Here is a 13,382-nt window from a genome sequence, read left to right as displayed (position 1 = left end):
CTCAAACTCACGTAATAAGACCACCATTACTCTGATAATGACAAAGTCAGATAATGACATTGAAAGAAAAAAATAAAACAAAACACAACAAAAACTGCAGGCTAATATGCCTAATGAATATATGTAAAAAATATTTTAATAAAATACTAGCAAACTGAATTCATCATCACATCGGGAGGATCATATATCAGGGCATCAGTTGGTTAAGCATCTGCCTTTGGCTCAGGTCATGATCTCAGAGTCCTGGGATTGAGCCTCACATCAGGCTCCCTGGTCAGCAGGGAGTTTGGTTCTCCCTCTGCCTCTCCCTATGCCCCTGCTCATGCTCTCTCTCTCAAATAAATAAATAAAATATTTTAAAAACAAAACAAAACAAAAAGGATCATACACCATGATCAAGTGGGATTTATCCCTGGGATGCAAGGATGGTTCAGTATACGGAGATCCATAAATGTGATACGTCACATTAATAAATAAGAGATAGAAATCTTATGATCATCTCGATAGATGCACCAAGAGCAATCAACAAATTTCAACATCCTTTCATGATATAAAATCTTAATAAAGTGGGTAGAGGCTGAGAAAACCTCTTGATAATAAAAGCCATATATGACAAGTCTACAGATAATATTGTAGTCATTGGCAAAAAACTGAGAGCTCTCCCAAAAGTCCTCCCTGATCCTAAAGATCAGGATTTAGGGTATGTACTCTCACTCCTTCTATTAACATAGTACTGGTAGGCCTCCCTCAAGGAATCAGTTTAGAAAAAGAGAAAACATCGGATCTTTCCTCCACATGATAAATTGAATTGAATTGCTATGTTTGGACTCAGTGAATGCTTATGTGCCCAAAATCTCCTTTTAAATCCATTTTATAAAAAAAAAAAAAAGAAAAAGAACAGACATCTGAATCTGCCAGTATTAAGCAGAATTGTCTCTGCTAATGATGTGGTCTTGTATATAGAACATCATATAGACTACATCAGAAACTATGAGAACCAATCAGCTGAAGTTTCAGGATACAAAATTAACATTTCAAAATCAGTTGTGTTTCTATACCCTCACAATAAACTCTGATAAAGAAACACAGAAAACATTTACAATGGTTAAAGCAATAAAATATTTGGGCACAAATTTAAGCACAGAAGTGAAATATCTACACAGTGTAACCGTGAAGGAGGAAGTCAAACAAGACACAAATGAATAGGGACTCCTGGGTGGCTCAGTGGTTGAGCATCTGCCTTTGGCTCAGGGCATGATCCTGAAGTCCAGGGATCGAGTTCCACATTGGGCTTCCTGCATGGAACCTGCTTCTCCCTCTGTCTATGTGTCTGCCTCTCTCTCTCTCTCTCTCTTTCATGAATAAATAAATAGAATATTTTAAAAAACTCACAAATGAATGGAAAGTTACCTTGTGTGCATGAGTCAAAAGATTTAATATTGTTATAATGGCCACACTACTATAATGGGAGATGATGGTTAAAGAGTATAAACTTTTAAAAGATAAATAAGTTCCAACATCATGGTGATACTTAACAAATTCAGTACAACCCCTATCAAAACTCCAATTGCATTTTTCCCCTGACATCTGTATAGAGCCATACAAGGTGCTGAATAAAGCAAACCTGAGAAAGAAAAACAAATATGGAGGCATCATCCTTCCTGATTCTTTAAACTCTATTACAAAGCTATGCAATCAAAACAGTATGGCATGACCATAAAAAACAGATGCATATATCAAATAAACAGAATCAAGAGTCTAGAAATAAACCTATGTATATACCGTCAATGAAATATTCAACGGGGAAAGGATAATCTCTTCAATAAATAGTGTTGAGGAAAATTGGATGTCAGCTTGCAAAAGAATAAATTGAACCCCTATCTTATATTACCCACAAAAATTAACTCTTAATAGGCTAAGAATTAAATAGTAAAACTCTTAATAGGTTAAAAATTAAATAGTAAGAATTAAATAGAGTGGATTTTTTATTTGTTTGTGTGCTTGTCTCACTGTGAACACTTGGCAAAACAAAAAGTTGGCAAGTTGGCAGTTGCTCAGAATCTTTTTGGAAATGTTAGTAGCCTGTGAAATCCTAACACCTGGGAACTACTGATTTATGAGATCAAGTGACACTGGTGCCATTCAGTCCCACCTATTTGGAAAATATAACTTTCATCAGAGCCAGGACGAAGAGAGTAGAATCAGAATATCCTTAGATAAATGCTTATTTTTGCAACTCACAAAACAAAACAAAAACCCTGGTGCACTTTTGGTGGGAATGTAAACTGGCACAGTCACTATGGACAACAGAATGGATGGTCCTCAAAATATAAAAAATAGAACTACCATGTGATGCAGCAATCCTACTTCTGGGTATATATTCAGAGGAGATGAAATCATTACTTGGAAGACATCTGCCCTTTCATGTTCTTTGCAGCATTACTCAATAGCCAAAATATGGGAACACCCTGATAGTCCATCAGTGGATGAATGGATAAAGAAAATGTAGTGTGTTGTGTATATGTGTATATGTGTATGTGTGTGATTTATACATGTATAATAATAGAATATTATTCAGCCACGAGAAAGAAATAAATCCAGCTATTTTCAACAACATGAATGGACTTGAAGGGCATTATGCTAAGTAAAATAAGTCAGAGGAAGAAAAGTACCGTAAAACTTCATATACATGTGGAATCTAAAAATACCAAACTCAGAAACAGAGAATAGAAAACTGCTTGCTTGAGGCTGCAGGGTGGGAAAAGTGGGGAGATGATGGTTAAAGAGTATAAACTTTTAAAAGACAAATAAGTTCCAACATCATGGTGATACTTAACAATAGTGTATATACTGTATACTTAGCAGTTGCTGTGAGTGTACAGCTTTAATGTTCTCATCATAATAATAAATATAGCAAAACTGTAATTATGTGATGTAAAGAACTGATTAACCTCACTGTGGTATATATTTTGCAATATCTACTTATTTGAAAGTTACTCTCATCCCAAAGCACACTAACAGAAGCAACCAGAATAATGCTGCAGCAAATATCTTAGCACCAGGGCCCAGCCAAGTTGACACAAAAAATTAACCAACACACTTACTCATTCATTCTGATTTTGGGTGGAATTACCCAGTCATCATACTTTTTTTTTTTTTTTAAACAGTGGCAGACTTTTCAGTTTTTCAGGTTTTGGGGGTTTTTTTTTAGTATTAAAATCTATAATTTATGGAATGCCAACATAAAATGCCTCAGAGTGAACCGTGTAATCACTGAGTATGTCTTCAGGCAATTACATGGAAAGTTCAAGGTAAAGCTCCTATTGAATACTAAAATCATGTTGAATGTAAAGTGAAAGTTGCTTCAACCCTGGTGAGATTCATCCTGACCCAAAGGAAATAGAATTCCTTGAGATGAATAACCCAAGTTCTACTCGCTTTATAAATCTATCAGTTAAAAATATGTAGAGACTACTGGTAGCATTCCAGCCTGGGCCGTAGAGAAAACTACAACACGGACTCTGTTCTTAAAGAACCTACAAACTAGTAAGGGGGAGAAAAAGTGATAATCAATATAGTATCTCAATTAACACACCCACATGCCCACATACATTTCTGGTGTTATTTTTTAATAATTCGGAGGGTGAGATTCTCTATAAAAGAAAAAATGGAGAGAATCCTTAACAACCAAAGTCATCTTTCCTGGGGCAAAGGACATTAAGTCTGGGATGTGAAGATGAATAGGATTTGAAAAATCCAAGGCTACTGAAAAGCCAAACAGTGGCGACAAGTGCAAAATGAAGAGCATGACACAGCTTGGCTGGGAGTAAATAGAAGATGGCTTGAGGGAGAATAAATTTGATAATGACGAGACCTTCAAGTTTCCTGAAATTTGCAAATGCCACTTACAGTTCATTTCACCTTCCATAAATTTAGTGAAATATAACTGCTGAAAAATTTATGAAAGTTCTCCAGACAGTTAATTATCTTCAAAATACAAAAGCAAAATTTCTAGCTGGAAATCACCACTTCTCTGACCCCTTTAATTTCTGGTCATTTGCATTAGCAACAATTTCAGTTATTTTTCTTCCCAGAGACATTTACATAAAGTACAAAACAATTTATTGGGTCATAGGAACTCCTGTGTACTTAATAAAAAACAGACAAGAAAAGAAAAAGCCATTTCTCTTTGAACTCAAGATTCACTCTTGAACACCAGCTTCACAATATGTGTGAACAGAGTACGCATCCCAAACATAGGAGGAACCACAAATCTCAAACAAGCAATATTATTTATAGCATTGAGTTTATGGGTAGGGCCTCTAGACCGAAATTGTTTTGGAGTACTTCGTATTTCATATGGAACATGATGAATATAATAATTTTAAGCTCTTAATCCTCTTTAGAAAAATATCAGCTAATTGATGGATTTGAAAAATTAACCAGGAAATGCAAGATTCAGGAGGAAGACTTTGGAAGTACTTTTCTTAAATAAATGTGAGGATAAAATACAAAGAAATGCAATGTTTCTGATAGCTTTTTTCCCACCCTGACATGCTGAGATTTTGCAAGGTCTATAATATAAGGCCAGGTATAACCATCATTTGGGCCAAGTTCTAGAAATTTCTTTTCTCCTACTTCGTTTTTCTCCGTCGTCCTATTTTTAAAAAGAGAGAGAGAGATGATTTCTTTCTGGAAAGCATATTCCTATTCCTTTCCATGAAATGAAATTCAAGCATCACATTCTGATAACAGTTATAACAAGTATTCCTGTAAAGGAATATAAATTGTTTTCAGGATTTCTCTGTTATTGACCATGTGGTAGTTATAGCTAATCCAAGCTGTTGTATTTTCAAGGGCACTGTTGCTTTGCAGGGCATAAAGCTGATTTTCTTATCTCAGCAATGCTGCCTCCAGTTATTTTTGTGATCTTGATTCTTCTGAATCCTTTTTTGTTGAGATTCAAAACAGTATTTCTTTTGTCCTGATTTTCCTCATGAGTTTAAAATAGCATTTTGACTTTGAGGGTTTCATGTGTACATAACAAAGAAACCTGAAAACTTTCTTCATGCTGTTGTGATTGATTTGTTTTCTTTAAAAGGAGTTTCTCTTTTTTTAAAATCCTTTTGCTGTTATAGGAATCGTATACCTTTCTTGTATCCAAAGTAAAAAGTTACCTGACAAGCCAGTTCTATAGTAATGTTGGCATAGCATATGCACTCAATTCAATAACTTAATGAAATAATTTTTACTCAAAACTTATGTATTATATCCATATCTTTACATACTCATGACTTACTGAACGAAGGTGAAACTATCTTGCTATTCGTTAATCTTACTAAATATTTTCAGCTTTGCATGTACTAGAATATATAACCCACAAAATGTATAAGCCTGATAGATGTGTTCTACTTAGTTTTGTTTTGGTACATATTTTCTACTGTGTCTCCAAGTAAAGTTTTCTAAAAAGTCAAAAAAGGTTGAGATCCTGTTCTGTTTCTATAAACAGTCCCAATACATCTTACTAGATGGAAAATAACATTACACTCCCCTCCCTCCTTGGGCTTCAAGATACTGCCAATTGGACACATTGACCTCTTACAAAAAAGAAATGGAAACATTCAGCACTATATCTTTAACAGGTTGCCTTTGATGGATTTAGTTAGACAGGGCTATAGCTGTCAATTGGAAATGCCTAGCCTATCTTACCTTTCTCATTTTTCTTCTTCAGGGAAAAAAAAAATCAGAATTTCTCAAGACACTAGAGAAGCTTTGCCCTAAACTAATAAAAGAGGAAGGTGACATGCATGAGTTTTCATTTTAAGTCCTTTATTTAGCCATGTACATTTGTGTGTTATTCTGAACCTATGTCACTGAATAAGATCATGCTATAACATGCTGAGATATACAAAATATCATTAATTTGTCTCGGGAAAGTGAACTATGGTTCCTTCAGTACTTCACACTGAATATATTGTATTTTTATTGTTTTGATTTTAATTTTTAAAAGACTGAATGTATTTTAAAGCCCCTGGATGGAACTTCTAAATTTTAGAATAGGTTCATTTGAAAAATTATAATTGTCCTACTATTAAAGTGTATTGTCAATGTCTAAGAAAGCTTTCTGAGAGGAATACAAAGCCATTTCTTCACTTGCTCTGTCTCTCATAATTTAAAAAAAAAGTCCTTTCCAAATTGGTAAAATTATGAATTCCTAAAATTATAAACCAACGTATTTGCTCTAACCACAGCTAATCATTAAACAGTCTGTGTAAGCCTGTTCATAATACTTTTTAAATGCATATATAAATTTATATATTTATAATTTATATACACACAATTTTCTGTGTGTGTGTATATATATATGTGTGTGTGTATATATATGAAACAGTGAAACTACAAATGTATCTGCAGATATAATGAAGTGTTATTATCATGTGATCCCAGTGTTTTAAGAGAAAAATTAAAGTGTAAATATAAAAGTTAGAGATAATGTTTTGAAAGGAAAATATGAATGTGGACAGCAGGAACAGGAAGTAGCTTTAAATAACTTGAGCTATGTTTATAGGAGAACCCAGTGTACATCGGGACTATGGATGAGCATGAGAGGGGTGTGGGGTCTAAGATCTGACAGATGAGGAGGAGGTAGTCAGCATCACTGTGGGGTACTGGTGGAGCTGGAGTAGACAGGGGCTCATATGTAGGAAAGAGGAAGCAGGATGTGTTCCAGGAGCTAAGAGAAGTTGTGAGTACAGCTGGGGGAGCTGGGGAGCAAGGCAGATGAGAAGTCAATAGATGGTAGATCCCAGAGCACCGCATAAGCCATATAAAAGTTTTTGGACTCTGTTCTCAACATAGTAGGGACTCTGTGGTAGGCTTTTAAGCAGAGGAGCTTCATAATCAGATTTAATTTCTAGGATAATTCCTTTGCTTGAATGTGAGTGGATAGAAAGCAGGGTCTATAACAAGACCTGTTAGTTAGCAAACATTAATGTACTCTTTGACAGAGGTGACGATGACCTGAAGTAGTAAAGAGTCATTGAGAATCCAGTGAGGTGTGTGAATTCCAGAGATATATTGATATGTTAGTGTTAAGAGCATGGAAGGGAGAAGACAGAACTGTGAACAGTGCCCAGAGCTCTGTCTTAGGCATCTGACTGGTGGTACATTGTGCCAAATGCTGGCAGAGTAGACTTTCAAATGGAAGAGCAATTGAGGGGGATGGAGAGGGTGGTTATAAGAGAGTTGATGACATCTTGAGTAGGACCCATCTTCATTGAATCATTTAAGTGATCCTGTGTCTAGGTAGTTGGATAAACAGATAAAAGGTTTAGGAGAATCTGGATTCAAGTTGAAGACTTGAAATTAATTCTTTATTAAATGTAACTGATGATGCTTGAACAACATGGGTTTCAACTGCATGGGTTCACTTTCATATTTTTTTTATAAATATGGTACAGTGCTGTAATTGTATTTTTCTAATAATTTTCTTAACATTTTCTTTCTACAGCTTACTGTAAAAATACAGTTCATAATACATATAACATACAAAATGTGTTTTAATGGACTGTTTATGTTACAGGCAAGGCTTTTGGTCAACAGTAGGCTGGCAGTAGTTAAATTTTGAGGAAGTCACAAGTTAGACATGAATTTTCAGCCATGCAGGGGGAGGTTAGTGCCCCCTAAGTCCCGCACTGCATAGTGGTCAACTGTAATTGAAGACGGGAATGGTTCAAATCTCTCAGAATTCAGGAGAAAGAGTAAGGAATTGCAAAGATGGAACCCTAAGAAGCATTGACACTAAAGAACAGGCTAAGAAAGAAAAGTCTTAGAAAAGGCTATCAGAAAGGTAGAAGGGAAACTTATTTTCATCATAAAAAAAAATTACTATAGTAAGGAGATATTTTGTGTCCTATGTGGCTAATCTACATTTTAAGAGTGTTACTGTAACATGTCAGAAAAATTAATGAAAATACACAGAGCAATGTTTGGAGGCAGAAACATCAGGGACATTGAAGTTAAGAACCACATTAACATATTCATTCATTCATTGATATATTCCGGAGCTTCCTATTAAGCATTCATTGTGAAGTACTGTAAAAGATGTTGCCAAATATAAACATTAATCAAGCACTGAGTCTGGTTTTCAGGAGCTTATACACTTCGGTATGAGATGAGACATGGGTTTTAATAAATGACTTAAGATAGAACAGGACATGTTTCTTAAAGGAAGTATACTAAGGAAGGTCAGAGAAGGAAAACTGCACTGCCATAGGGTCAGGCACAAGGTAGCTTCTCGGCATGTCATCCTGAGTCAATTAGTGCCATCCAGGTGGAGCCCTCAAAAAAGCTTTCTGTAGCAGTTGGTATTTTTCATTAAAATAAGGGAATTCTTCTATTTAAATATAAGAGCAGGGATTTGGATAAATAAGTGGCAGGTTCAAAGACAACAGCTGGAGCTACTGAATCTGGGGCAAAGATCTGAGAAATAGATTTATCTTAAAGATAAGTTGAGGATCTATGCTAATCTCAAATTACAAACTAAAGTAAACTGCTCATTTTTGTGGCCATGGCTGTTTAACTGGTCAGGAGCTAAGCATGGTACAGACATGTCCAGTCAACAATGTATGGTGCTGAAAACCTTTGGAACAGATTTTCTACTTAATCCTCAAAGGCAATTTTAATGATCAGGACAGTTATTTCTATACACAGAAACTGAAATCTGAGTGGTAAAATGTAACAGAATATACATTTTTACACTGCCCTACATCTTAGGCTTTAGAATGTTCTGGGCATTTTCATGCCTTCTTCCTCAATAAATAATTTTAGAGTAATTAAAGATTTATAAGGGCATTAAAAAGAGTATAATTCTTGGTCATATTAGCTAAGCATAAAAAATGTCTCAAAGAGTAAGTGGGGTACGTGTGTGCTGAGTTTTTTATGTTGTACACCGTGAGGGCTTCAGAAGGAAATCACCGAAATGCTTCAAATTGAAGGGGTTCCACAGAGGCTCTGCTTGTGAAGTAAGAGACTTAAAACACACTGAGGAAATGTAAGTGATCTGAGGTTTGGGTGATCGCTTGGAAGCCTCGTTTCTGGCCCTACGTTCTTGGTTTTATCTTTAGTCACTGACTCCCTGATGATACCAGTTGGCTTTCTCTAGGGTATCATAATAACGTTTGTAGGGTTGTGAGGGGATGGATGAGAAAAAGGCAATGTGTCAAAGACCTCTTTGAAAGACGGTATCACCCAATGAGAAGAGGTGTACGGTTTTATCAGACTATCAAGAGTCTGTGTATGTTTATACAATTGTGTGATGTATCATGCAGTTCTATGTATCCTGCTATAGCTAAGTAAATATCCCTGTTATCATACATACCATAAAATTCATGTTTCAGCACCCAAAGAGCTACTTTTTATTTGAAATAATTCTTCTTATGGTATTAAATATATAAACAATAGCACTTGATGCTTTTTAAGAATACCTGTTAACTCAGGGGTCTGAATTTCAAAATTGACTAATACACAGTTCTTTTTGAGGAAAGTATTTTTTGGTACTGTCTTCTTAAAATTGCATCACAGAAAGCAGTTAATTTATTTAAATTTCTAATGCACATTCTCACATAAGCTTCAATTTTTTTAAAGATTTTATTTATTTATTCATGAGAGACATAGAAAGAGAGAGAGAGAGAGGCAGAGACACAGGCAGAGGGAGAAGCAGGCTCCATGCAGGGAGGCCCAAGTGGGACTCGATCCCGGATCTCCAGGATCCTGCCCTGGGCTGAAGGTGGTGCTAAACCGCTGAGCCACCCGGGCTGCCCCAAAATTTTTGTGTGAAACCTTTCTATGGTACTAACATATGACAGGACTTATATTTTAGTTCTCGCTCAATATTAATATAATAATGTTATATTATAATTTTTAAATGCCTGCCCTTGATACGTATTGCATCAATGTAATCTCCCTAATGAAAAGTGATGTAATATCCCTCTTGGCTCTCTGACAAGAAATACAACAAAAAAAGTGTGTGAGGTGCCACTTAGGTTCTCAGCTCCCTTGATCACTGAATGTGCTCCATAGCACCTGAGAGTGGTACAGAGACATTGGTTTCTGCCAAACTTCCATTTACCATTCTTGAACAGTAGCCAATTTTAGCTTTCTGCCTTAGGTTTAATGCCTTTGTCTGACACACATAAAGTAAAATTGCTTCCAATGCTTCCACTGAAAAGCATCCCTATACAGAAAGTCAGGAGGACATATTATTTTCATGTTATGAGTGGCAGTGGGAATAAAGAAGAGTTAGCGCTGATTCCGACATACAGATCTGAGTTACTCTTGGCTAGAACACTTCTCAAGTTTATTTTTCCCATCCCTGTACTAAATCAGTATTGATGTTTTTGAAAATCTTCACTCTTGCTAGGAATTCTATGGGCTTTTAGAAGAAACAAAAACACACTTCCCCTGCTACCTTTCTGTCACTAGAGTAAACACAAGAACAAAAAAGTCATAGATTTACAAACATGAAACTACCTGTATTTTCTGAATGGCAGGCCATACTGAAAACTATTTTTTAATATGTGTGTGTGCTTGTGTGTATCATCTAAGCATTTATAATATAGTGTGAGGAATATATATATTCTTATGTATGAAAGTTATCAGCAGGGAAGTAGAAGTTATCCATATGAAAAAGGTACATAAGAAAAAGTGATTTTCCTGAATGTCACTTAATATCTAACCAAAAATAAAAATCTGTAGGAAGCAAATCTGGGAGGCAGAGTGTCTAGCTTTTTAAAGGATAGATCTTTATATTCCACCAAAGCAAGCTCACCAAAGCTCTTTGACTTCCTGAGTTTGAAAGCACATTCTGCATTTTCATGGCAGTGAGATCATAGATCTTGTTTAATCATGGACTTTTTAGGGTATGATAAAAAAGATGTTGATAACAAAATCTCTGGTACTTAGAAAAGAAGTTCATCATGCTAGAGGCCTCTGGGGTTTGATCCCATCAGCTAACAAAAGGGACTATACCACGTGATAGTGTCATGAGCCTATTCTGAAATTCGGTTAATTTGACAAGAAAAAAAAATACGTGTTTTCTGTTGTCCACTTTTATTTCTTTCCACAGTACATCATGGCATGAAATTTTTACCACAAATAGCACAAATGGATTGCAACAGAAACATTCTACCGAGCCCAAATGAGTTGAATCTAGGGTAGAGTATGTAATTTGATTGGACACGTTAGTAAAAAAAACAAGGTCTACTCTCCTAAATTGGAATTTTAGATTGTGAATTTTCCAGGCCGACTTAGTAGAAGTTTGTTGTCTGTTTGTATATGTTGTCTGCAGGAAAAGAGAATCAAGTTCATTTTAATGCCGTTAGCCAAAAGCTCAAATGCCACGCTGCCTCCTGAAAGTGAACACACATACAACTTTTTAAGGTGACTTTACATGTTTAGGTAAAGATCAAGAATAGGGATCTTCACGACATTAGAGTATATACAAGACATGGATTTGGAGGAATCGTAGAATAATTTGTAGAAGAAAAAATAACTTCAGACAATTTAGATAAGCCCCCAAATTCTTGCTTAGACATACGTGTTTCCTTTGCAGCATCTTTATGATTTACTTAATATCTTACTTTATATTCTATGTTAGATTCGAAATTTATGAGGGTGGGAAATGTGTTTCAGTCACTACTATACTCCAGCACCTAGTGTGGTATCTGGCCTATGGTAGGCTCTGAATAAGCATTCCTCCATCCCTTCCTTGCCCCCACAGTGATAAACTTGGCTTTTCCTCCTATCTTTGTTTACTCTTCCTGTTATCAGTGAACTACATTCTGAAAGGTGTCAGAATCATACTCACCAGGCACTCAGGAGCCACACTTTTAGCCAGATTTCCACAATTTCTGTCTTCCTGTTTCTTACCATTGTGATACTAAATTTGCACAGATTCTCCCACATTTTCCATTTTAATCTTTAGATCCTACATTTCACTTTCTCAATGTGAGTGAAGTCTGTGGTGGCGAATGCATGGAAAGTGGTGTTGTAGGCTCCAATTTATGCTGTGCTCCTGCTGTGCGGTAATGTATGTTTTCTTTCTTTCTTCCTTCCTTTTTTCCCCCTGGGATGGGGTTTTCTCTACTTAGCTATAGGTATCCCAACTGAATTCCCTCATACCTAACCAGACTTTCATCCATGTAAGATGTCAGCAGTCTTTTCTGAGAGAGAAGAGAGAGTTCTGGGGCCTGCTCTGAGTATATAAAAAAGGAAAAATTAATAATATTATCATCCAAACAATGATATTATGAATGAGAACATATATAAGTCAATAAGATCCATCTATACAAATGGATGTCACTAAGAGTTCCAAGTCCAGGAAGCTTCCCCAAGTAGGAAGTTTGGCTAATAAGCTTTAATTTCAAAGTCCAAAGCTGATTGTGTTTAGTGGACTAAATATATGACATGATACTACTAGTTTTGTAAATGCCTAAGTTTGTCAGTATCAGAGACAGTGTAAAGAGATTTCTGGTTTCTGGTAATGGTAGCTGAAATTATCATACGACCCTCCCCTCAGCAAAAATAATTTTAACTACCATATGAAATACTTAACTTTTTCTTCAAAGCAAGGGTAATGTGAAAAGATAATAGGGAATCACTAGGGATAAAACTAAAGGGAAATTTGGAACCAAGGATGCAAGCAAGGATTCAAACTCATTTTTATCTGGGCGGCATTTGATGATCCCAGGCAATTTGGACTTCTGTTTTGAAAGCCTTGTAGGCAAGAGGAATGAAAATCAAATTCAGGGACTGCCAACAGTGAAGTCTTTTAAAGGAAGCTTCACACAATATGCTGGGACCACAAAAGGCTAATCTCTTAAGATGTGATTCTAGAAATAGTCCACATGTAGCCTTGAACTTTGAAATATGACTTAAGTATTTTTAAGCATATGCATGTGGGTAATGATGAAGTAACTTTAAAGAACCTGAGCTGGGTTTATGGGAGAACCCAGTGTATATCAGGAGTGCACAAGAGTGGTGTGAGGTCTAAGATCTGACAGATGAGGAGGAGATAGTCCTGCACCACTATAGGGTGGGTGGGGGTGCAGCTGGGGTGCATATGGCGCTCATATGTGGAAAGCAAAATGTTGGATGTGTTCCAGGAAGTAAGAGAAGTGCACTTCCTAAAATACTTGATGAGATACATGTCTTTTAGTCCTTTTTTCAAATATCTTTCCAACTTATTTTCACTTATGAAAAATTTCTGTATTAATAATTAGATGAATTTAGTGAAATATATTACTTAGATTTTAATCCAAATCAAATATACCTACTGGACACCTACATACCCTGTCTTTTTAAGTGTTTCAACATATTTGACA

This window comes from Vulpes lagopus, chromosome 7, assembly GCF_018345385.1.
Source record: "Vulpes lagopus strain Blue_001 chromosome 7, ASM1834538v1, whole genome shotgun sequence".
NCBI lineage: Eukaryota > Metazoa > Chordata > Mammalia > Carnivora > Canidae > Vulpes > Vulpes lagopus.
The sequence above is the reverse complement of the archived record's forward strand: the minus strand, read 5'-3'. Positions refer to the sequence as shown.